The following is an 11,133-nucleotide window of genomic DNA, read 5'->3' as shown; positions in this document are numbered from 1 at the left end:
CACCCTGCATTTTTGTTAGATGGACTTTTTGCCTATCTAGGAAGGGCATTTCAGAGAGGGAGGGAAGAAGGCTGAAGAAGACTCAGGATAACTCGTATCCTGGCCTCTCGTATCTACCCTCCCTGCCTACTGAAATGCCCACTTCCATTCTCTGAGATCAAGTTTCCACACCAGCTGTAAAAGAGAGGGGAAAAGAGTTTGGATTTCTATTTCCCTCCTCCAAGGTAATATTTCAGATTGGGGAATCCAAACTATCCTATAGCCCCTTAGATGCTATTTCAGTAGCAACAACCTACCCAAACAATCTTTATGATTGCTTTGAGACATAATTATCTGCCTCTGATGTTGGCATTCAAGGACCCAAATCCCTAAACAAGCTACAGCATAATACCTTTCCACAAAACTAGATAATTAATGCATTTGAGATTCAATTTTACTCAATGGCTGAAAATATGTTTACAAGTCAACAGGTTCAATAGCTGGTATACACTATTGTAAAATACTCAGTTCCAAAGCCAGTGAGGGAACAAAACTTCTGGACATTCAACTAGATCCACTAAAGAAGACAAAGGGGAAATATTCTGAAATGCTCCATAAGAAATGTTGCCAGGGATAGATACTGGTCAAGCCCAAGACCCTTTGCTGCCTGAGGCAGACCAACAAATGACACCCCACCCCAACACACACACGTACGCATGCACACATAGCACACTCCAGGTAAGATCATTTTTCAACCAAAAACAAATTGTTACACTGCTGCAAAATTGTTGAGCCCGTGATTCAAGGATGGCCATGTTAATCACTGTTCCTGCAAGAAAGAAAGGTGCCAGAGGTTTCCTCCCAATTATCTTATTTTCAACTCGCTCACCTTTTTTGTTTTGTTATTTAAGGAGCAGTCTTAAACATGTTTAGACAGGAAGATGTCCTGCAGCTCCTTCAGAGTCTGACACCCTTCTGCTTCCTGGGAAGGGTGGGTTCATTTGTTTCGTGAGCAAGTTTGGCATATCAGAACCCAACCCAACTCTAGTGCCTTTCTTTCTTTTTCTCAGTATGGCTGAATGGGACAGGTGGCACTGGAAAGGAGCAGCCAAAGTGTTCCAGTGGCAGGCAAAATGGCAGCAAGATGGCATAAAGGCAAACAGGGAACTCTTGATTATGGGTGGCTGGAGTAGGGGTGCTTGGTGGGGGGCAATGATCAATTGCATCCCCAAATTTGCCATCTGAATCACACACCTCATTCTGGGCATGCTTACATGCCATGCCAATCCAACTGGAAATAAGCCATGGTGGGTTGGTTGTTCTGAAAATAACATATAGTGGGCCCAACAGACCACTGAGTTTGCTGTGGGTTGTTCATTCCTTTCATCCCGCTTGGCCCCCCACTGGTATCCCAGAAGTCCTCATGGCAGGACCAAGTTGTCTTCCCTTTTGCTGCAATCACTGCAGCTTTTTTGCCCCCTCCCCCCCTTTTTTTTCTTGGAGATCGCAAAAGCTGGCCTGACAGCCAGCCTTTGCAATTCCTGTCTTGACAGCCATTGACAGACCCTTCGAAGTGCCCAAGTGGCACCTTGGATAGACTTTCAGTGGCTGGCAAACCATTCTTTTAAAATAATTTCATATACAGTGTGTGCAAATATGTTCATTATTTTCTGTTACCTATCTGCAAAGATAGGTAACAGAACTGCACAACTGCAAAAGATGTACATTTTTGCAGCTGAAGTCACAGGTGGGTTAAAGCACTGGGGGGTATCTACTACCAAATAGCAGCAGGTACTAACTTTGGATGTTACTCCAAATAAGGTTTTTTTTTCCTTTATCTTGGCAGCTTTGGAAAGGTGGGTTGTAAAAGCAAAAACAAAAGTGTTCTTTGCTTGTGAAAAAGCGGTGGTAAGATTTACATCCCCTGTGGAAAGATCAGGATCTTTTGTTTTGCCCTCAGGGTGACACACAATGAAGTATAAACAGTACATCTGTACCCTGTTCTGGTGAAAACAGGATTTTGACAGGACAACAATGGTTTTTTGACAGGGACATATGGCTGTATATACAAACTACCTGTATAATTGATAACTCCTTTTCAACACCTCTGTCATGGCAGGTTAGTTGTTAAGTGAACAACTTACAGTGTGTCCAACAAAAAATCACTCAGTCTGGGTTGTTGACCACCTCCCTCTCCCCCCCCCCCCCGCCCTTTCATAGTATCCCAGGGAACATCACAGGAGATCCCATTGCCTGCCATGATCATGACTAGTTTTAGGCTTGCCAAAGCTTTTTCCCCCCATTTTGACCATTTTTCCTCTTCAGATTTTGCAATCCCCTAACAGCAATGGACAGTCCTTTTAAATTGCCCCAGCAGCTCCTTGGAGGAGCTGCCCATGGTTGTCAAGACAAAGAGCCGTAAGAGAGAAGTTGCCCATCAAAAATTGGCACTTGGACAGTGGGCTGAGCAGCCATACATGATGCCCAGCAGCAATCCTCCCTGTCGTAGGGAGATGTATTGAAATTTCCTATTGAAATTACAGCCATTATTTCCAGGTTTGCAACTTTCCACAGATGTGTTAATTGGTGCTATCTTTTGTCCTCATCTGTGGCAATGCATCAGTCACCAACATACTGAGCTGCCTAAAGTGTGTATTAATTTTTTGAAGATGTACTGGGTTGAGTGCAGCTTGTGTGTTCTTCAATGTAATCTCAGGTTCCTTCTATTTTTGATGTTTGGAAAATGTGGTCCAATGCTAGTTATTTAAAGGTACTTTTTTCACAATACATATTTGGTCTTCCATCACTGTTAAAACATTTAGCTGCTAAATATAATATAATCAAAGATAGTAAAGGAAGATTGATTGCTTGAGCCTCAGAATAGACTTAGACTTGGGATGTTTTATCAAAAGTCCAATGCTTTTGGATTGGAAACCAGGAGAACATTTTTTTAAAGATCCCTTGCTCCAACCTGTGATTTATTTGTATTTATTACTTGCTCTAACTTATAGTTCTTTTTGATTTACTTTGTGATTCTATTGGAACATGGTGTTATTGGTATGGCTTCGCATCTTTCACACACATTTTGCAAGTCATTATGTATCATGAAAATATAGAATGCATACATGCACACCCACACAAATCAAAATGTTTAGAATGCTATTGCAAAATAAACAGTGCTTCTTCACATGCTCTGTGCAAAATAGGCATGTAATTAAAAATGCCAGCAGAACCTGTGGGCTAGAAATAGGGCAAGGCATAAAGACAGAGTGTTATGAACAGCAATTTTCACCCGTACAACCTAAGGGTTGTTAAAGCATTTTGAGAAGCTTTGAGAAGCTGAAAGATTCAAGGATATCTCCAGCACTGATTTATTGAACATAAATGTTGCAACACACACTCTGCATGTTAAATCCTGTTATGCCCCTTCGTTCAAATAGGCTACCAAATTATCTATAGTCAATGTTCACTAAACAGTTTATCATATTTGTATGATGTACAAATCTAAAAGAAGCAAAAGAAGAAATAGGACATGCTTATTTGTTTGTGGCACTGCTTGACCAATTTTGTATGTACCTTGATTGGGTCAAACAATGAACTGTTAAGCCACTTCAAGTCTTTCCTCTGAAACAGAGGCAACAAATAATTTTGCCACACCAATGTTTTGTTTTAATGCATAAATGTGTAAATGAAATGGATAACTTCCTACTTTTGAAAGATCTATAGCTTCCCTGGAACCTCCATGAAAGTAATTCTCCATTGATTTGTCTTTGGTGGATTTGCTGAGTGATTTTCCTTGATGTAGAGATTTGCTATGACAAAGTTTGAAAATTCTTGTTATAGAATTACAATGTGTGTGGGTGGATTAGTTACCTCCAATGTAGTGCCTGCCCTGTGGTTGCTCCCCCTTTCAGTTTTTCCCCTTTTCAGTTTTTATCTATGTATATGTACATGGATTTGTATGAAATGCATGAAAATTTCTAGCACACCTTGACCTCAACAAGAGCAGACTAAATATCCAAATAAGTATCAGTTTGATACTTATCTATATGTCACTCATTTGTATATCTAAAGGGTTGTGAGGTCCTCAATCCATTGCGTTAATAGCTGTTTATCAATCAATCGATCAATCAATCTTCATTGTGTGGTCACAGACCCAACAAAACTCATAGAAACACTTAAAAACAATTAAGAACAGCTAAATAATCATATGAACATGATATTAAACACAATTAAGAATTATAAAACAGAGGCAAGGATCATCTTGCATGTTCTTTGTGCTGATAAACAAACTTAGCCACTAATTCTGTATTGGACTTATTTGTATCAGCTAGGAAATATTTTAAATACCTATCAGAAGTGCCACCAGGGAAATCACTTATTACATAGTTAAGAAACCTCATATGCTTATCCCTGTAAAAATTGCATATGAAAAGGATGTGCTCCAGAGTTTCAATTTCTCTATTATTAGAAGGGCATAGTCAATTTTCATATGGAACACCATAATAATGCCCATCTAAGATTGCAGATGGAATGCAGTTAAATCTGGCTCTTTAAAAGTCTTTTCTTTAAAAGTCTTGCAGATACTTTGGAATGGTCAAATTTTCCAAATCCCTAGCACTCTAGAGCAATTAGAAATTTAGACCAAAATGCAGAGGTGAACAGGTCTTACAAGCATTGATATGGAATACTGAAAATCAATATCCCTAATCCGTTTTTCTAGAATAGACTGAACTGCCTTAAACTCATGGGCATGAAGAAAATCCATATAAATAATAAATACATGCGATTAAGTAAGAAAGGTTTTAAACCAGGAACTAATGTATACATCTTTCTGTAAAAGGTATAGATATCCTACAGAGGTGTCAGCATATAACATTTAATCCAGTACCTGCAAGAACACATTTTAATGATGAAACACCTGTTTTATGTCATATGCTTGCTGCAGGAACACATCTTGGCATTCCAAGGATATCTTAAGAGTTTGTGAGAACACTCTCAATATTTGGGTGAAATCCTAATATTCTATACAGGAGTTGAGGCAAGACCTCAAATACCTGGATGGCAGCAGGTATAAATTGACTCCCCCAACCTTGGTAAAGAAAAAAACAGAAATGGGCTTGATGGTATTCTGAGCTGTCTGTATTACAGACTGTCTATGGGCAGCCCAGCAAAGATTGTGATGGAACCTAATGACAAGATATTTAAAGTGTTTGACTTGATCAATAACGTAACCATTCAGTATCCACTTTTTAAATGCTACATGTTGATGAAAGACCATGATTTTTGTTTTACAAATATTTATAGTCAGCCGATTATTCTTGCAATAGGTCATAAATACAAGCATTAGGTTTTAAAGTCCTATTTTTGATATTGACAGCAGAACATCATCTGCGTATAACAGGAGACATTTGGTCTCCACCAAACTAAGTGGATGGACATCTGTTGCAAGACAACTCCCAACCAGATCACTTAAATAGAGATTGAATAACATGGGGGTTAATATACAACCTTAGCAAATGCCCTTAGCAGCAGAAATAGATTTGGGCAGATTCCCTTCTTTCCTGTACCAGAACGTGGTACCCAGGTAGATGCATTTGATAAGATAGAGGAATCTTTTATCTATAGAAGTATGGAACAACTTTGACCACAGTTTATCTCTAGGAGTAGAGGCAGAGGCAGATTTTACGTCTACAAATGCAGTAAAAAGTCCATTGTCATAAGAGGTTATGTGTTTCTCAGCAAGATGGTTTAAGACAATGCAATGATCTATCATTGATCTGCCCTTTCTAAACCCTGCCTGTTCATTTCCCAAGATGTTTTACCCTCTATCCAAGAGACTAGTCTTTGATTTAAATAAATAGCATACAACTCACCCACAACTGCAGGTAAGCTGATTGAACTGTAATTAATGGATCCTCTCTATCTCCTTTCTTAAAAATAGGTATTTCTATGGCCTCAGACCAGGCAAGAGGAAATAGATCTAATTATTAATGTGTGTGAACAGATTTGTCAACAAGGGAGGGCTACTAGCTTATGTTATCCTTTAACATTTCTGGGAGAATGGTATCTATTCTTGAGGATTTGCCTGATTTAATACAGTTGATCAGAGACTTATTTCAGTCTGCATAACTGGATCCCATTGGGAAGTGTCGTTAAAGTCTATGGTGAAGGAATAGCTGTTTATTCTTCTACATTTTAATACCAGTCTTTTAGCTATCAAAAGGGGACAGGAAATCCATTCCCCTTTTATTTTTTAATGTCTGTGATGCACCTGATCAGCAAACTTTCATGTATTTTTCACATGTTACTTACTATAGCTAGCCTAAAATATGTTTAACTGAAGTAATTGCATATTCTTCCCTTGTTTAACCTTGTCTCCGTTCCCCTCTTCTTCCACTGCAGTTTCCCTTGTGTCTATTTTTAGATTGCAAGACTTTCAGACAAGCCTTCTCTGGAAATATGGTGCCAAAAATGTATGTTTGCATATTCTGGAGTAGTCATCTGGCATTTAAAACAAATGCCAAGGCTTTTTTGGTTTCAAAGCCAAGCCACTGAATCTCAGACACATACACACTTTAGACAGAATGGTAGGGAAAAATACTTTGTGCATGGGTAGAAAATATACCACTGGGGAAAGATATTTACATGTTTTTCTAGTGATTTTAGCAATCCTAGATGGATCCTAGATGATGGGCTGCATCCTTGCCCTCTTCTTTAGCAATTAGCTTTGACTACAACAGTTTCCCCTTAATCTCTCAAGGAAATAACTCATCTACTTTGGCAAATCTTGGGATGGGGACAGGATGAAAAGGGGGCAGGGACCCTTCCTTTTAGGGTCCCTGATCTGCCCAATGACATCCATGCTTAATTGATCTCAAGACCAAATGACTGCAATGCACAGTACATGGGAATTCCTTTGAAGAGAATTAAACTTCAGCTACTTTAGTCTTTTCTATGATCTGGGCCTTTTCTAAAGCAGCTCTGATATTGTGGAACTCAGTTTCTAGGTAGTTCATTCACCTTCCTCTCTGGTGGCCTTTTGAAAGCAAATAAATCAGGCCTGTTTTTCACTTAATCTTTTTCAGTGGACTGATCTGACCCCACCTATATTGATTTTTGCTGTTTTGTTTTTCTCTTATTTTAAAAGTTATTTTTAAATGTGTAATTTTAGTAGTTTATATTGTTGCTCTTGATCCTGGAAACAGAAATATTTTGTATAAACCCAACTATAAAACTTCCAAAAAAATATGTAATGCCCAGGTCCTGAACTCTGGCAAAAAGATATGAAATGGATTTTGAACAATAAGACCTAACATAAGGATTGGTGTTCTCCTACATTCCAGTTCATCCTCACTGAATGACCTACGAATATCTGGAATAGAAGACTGCTCTTCTTTAAGGTGGCCACTTAGGCAACACTGAGAACAAAAAGCATAAATATGTATTAAAATTATACATGCTAATTGTATGCATTGGTGCACATTTAGAAATAAACTAGCATTTAAATAGAAATATATCTCATTGTAGTGAATAAAACAGTGCACTATATGTTTGCTGAGACTGATTTTTGGGTATTATTGACTGGAAAGTTCAGAGCCCTTGTGTTTTTCTTTCTTTCTTTCCCTTAGCTTTATCTTTAAAACAGCCTTGGACCAGAGAAAAATTCAGATAGAGGACACTTCCAATACAGGGCTTTCCTCTGTACACAAAAACATGTGGCCACCCTGCTCTCCTTTAGTATAAGGTACTAACACCGATCCATTAATATGTTCTAGAGGTAGAACGCAATAGAAGGATTGTAGTCATATTACCTCCCCTCCTTGAATAGTCAGATTGAGAAAGTGTTTTCGAAAGAATGCATTTAAACCTGACAACTGTATCTTGTAAATGTTAATACGGCAGAAAACCATGAGTGAAATTCTTTTGAACTCTCAAATCCATATTAGGGCAAACCTATTATTAGGCCAACCAAAATGTCACAAAGGAACTCTTGATCATTAGCCCAAGGGAGAAGCTCTTGGAGGTTGCATTCCAGTGATGGAATGGGTCCGAGACTGCCAGTAACTAAGAAAAGGCTTTTCAAAGCCAGGAAAACACCAAACAATTGGTGGTTGGAGGATAGGGGTGGAGCCAGGAAAGGAGCATAGCCTTCTGGGGAAACCTGGATGGCCAAATTCTGCCTGAAGCTGAGGTTCTTCACCCCTGAACTAGATAGTGTTGGAACTCACAATGCTTTATTTCTCTGCTCTCCATCTGTTACCTGGATCTGTTCACATCACTAGGCAAAACATTCAGATCTCTCAGTAGGTGGAAAACAGGAGAGAGAAACTGGAATGTTTATATTAACAAAGCAGGAGATTAATTTTAAGTGTTAAACATATTTTAGGAGTCAATACAAGCCAATTCTATTGATTTTTTAAGAGATGAGGGAACTTCATGCCCAACACCTTTAACTTTATTCTTAATGTTAAGCTTAATCCAGATAAGACAGAGATACTGTTGGTGGGGGTATCCTCAGTCCAGATGGGTGACATTACACCTGTCCTCAGTGGGGTTGCATTTCCCCTAAAGGACAGGGATCACAGCTTGGAGGTGCTCCTGGATCTCCAATTATTACTGGAATTCCAGGTGGATTCAGTGGCCAGGAGCACCTTTTATCAGTTGAGAATGATCTACCAGCTGTGTGTCTGGACAGGCAGAACCTTGCTACAGTTATTCACACTCTGGTAACCTCTCATCTGGATTATTGCAATGCTCTCTATGTTTGGGTACCTTTGAAGATGGTCCAGAAACTTCAATTGGTCCAGAATAGAGTGCTGAGGTTGCTGACAAGGACTGGCAGGTACGAGCATTTAATGCCAGTCCTCCACTATCTCCACTGGTTACCAATTGAAATCCAGGCCCAATTCAAAGTGTTGACATTAATATTTAAAGCCCTGAATGGCTTGGAGTCAGGATATCTTAAGGAACTCTTTCTCGCATATGTTCCTACTCAGGCCCTTAGGTCATCTTCAGAGGTCCTTCCTAAGGATCCCTCTTTCAAGGAGATAAGGATGGGGATAACAAGGAGGGCCTTCTTGGCAGTGGCACCCCAACTTTGGAATCAATTCCCCAAAGAGATTCCCCTGGTGCCATTTCTCTCCTCTTTTCATGGCCAAGCAAAAACCTTTTTACTTGGTATTTTAATTGTTAAAGAAAATGTTAAAGATTTTATGGTATTTTACAGTGATTGTTTATATTTTAGTGCTATTGTACTTTTTATTGTTTTTATTGCTTAAGAACTGAGGTTATAGGGAGGTTATTGTGAGGTTTTATTGTAGGGGGGTTTGTTGATGATAGTTGTGATGTTATTACTGTTAAATTAATATTATTTAATTATGTATTTGCTGTTTTATAATATACTTTGTAACCTATCCTGAGAGCTATTCTGGTGATGGGGACAGGATAAAAACCAATAAATAATGTTCTGCATCATACAATTAAAGTTTCTTCCCCCTCAAGGGTTCCCTCTCCTGGTTGTTCTTTTGCCTGCAGTATCCAGCAGCATAACTGAAAAGGGGGCAGAACACAGTGGCAGCATCTCAAAACACTAAAGCATAAACAGTTTTCATTAGAAAATCAGGGACATGCTGGGCTTTAAGTCAAAATGTTAACCTGGTACAGTTCAGTACATGTTGTCACATAATGCTGAACAGTATGATAGAAGCATAAAAACCAAATAATAAACTATGCTTTTGAAGGTAATATGGGTAGTAATATTCTTCTTTAAAGACTACATTATTCTATATCGTTACGAGTTTGTCAGCTAATGTTTTAATTAATGAATAAGTAGTGTGTAACGTGAAGGGCACACCTGTCAAGACTATTTTGGTTCTGGTTTCTCCCTTTTGTAAGAAATGAAAAAGATGTCCCTTCCTTCAGAAAATGGTTTGTTTTCCCATATTGCTTTTTAGATCTACAAATGCATGTACAAGAGGCAAATTTATTTAAATAAGATTATCAACTAAACATTCTTGTTTCAACATTCTTTTGAGTTTTCTTTTAGCACTTCAAACATTTCTATTTGGTGAAATAGTGTAACCCTGTCTTCTAGTAACCCTTTAGAGTAACCCTGGGTCTCCTAGACACTGTCTAGGGACCATAGGATTTTTTTGGAGTCCCAGCTCTGATACTGGAAAAGAACTCCAATCCGAGAACTTCAGTTCCATGTTTGAAGCACCCTTCCTCCACAACTGGTGTGGAAACAACCATATTACCTACATCATGTAAGTGACCTTGGAGGAATTTCAGGGATTGACAAGCAGAGAACAGCCACTAGGCATGTATCGGTCCCCTTCCCTCCCACTCCAAATTGCTTCAGTTAGATGGCTGAAATCAGCAGTCTAGTTTTTTGCAGAATGGCAAGTTCTTCTCCCACCCTGCAAAGGCTGTCCACAATCCTGAGTTCAGAGAGTTACAGGCACCTGCACTGGGCTGAGCCCTTAATGAATCAACATCATTTGTACACAGAACTCATTTTCTTGTTATTGAATGCTATTACATGGCTTCTGATATCTCCAGTGCAGTCTAGGGAGCTAGTTCTCATGGCCTGTGTTGCTCCAAAATGGTCTGTAAACACAAGGCCAATTTACTTTCAGCAACACTTGTGCCTACTGAGTTTCATACATCACCTGACCAAAAGGTATCATTTTGTTTTGCTATCTTTATTCCTCACATTAACCCTGTGAAAGTTACTATTTCAGTGAAGTGAGATTTAAACCAACTTTGCTAGATCCATTCTCTAGACTAGAACACTAACTCCAGTTATTCTTTCAATCTGCTTAAGTCATACGTTAAAAATAACTTTAATGAGGTTTGCTCTAGCGGAGTGCTCTGAAAACAGGTATTCAGTCTTTACTTTTCATGCCTTTAAGCATATGTAAAATGTTGACTGAAAATTTCAAAAACTTATGGATATAGCCTCTAACATGTATGCATATTTCTGTATGTTCTTAAAATTTAACTATGCTTCCCAAAGCTGCCTTACAAGGAGCAAGGTGAGCTTTAGCAGTTAGGCTCAATCCTGTGCTTATTTTTGCTGAAATAAATTGCACTAAGCCCAATAATATTTACAGCCAAGTAGATGTTTATATGAATTTAGCCTAATTGACA

Source organism: Varanus komodoensis, unplaced genomic scaffold, assembly GCF_004798865.1.
Source record: "Varanus komodoensis strain SLA01 unplaced genomic scaffold, ASM479886v1 scaffold1, whole genome shotgun sequence".
Classification (NCBI taxonomy): domain Eukaryota; kingdom Metazoa; phylum Chordata; class Lepidosauria; order Squamata; family Varanidae; genus Varanus; species Varanus komodoensis.
The sequence above is the reverse complement of the archived record's forward strand: the minus strand, read 5'-3'. Positions refer to the sequence as shown.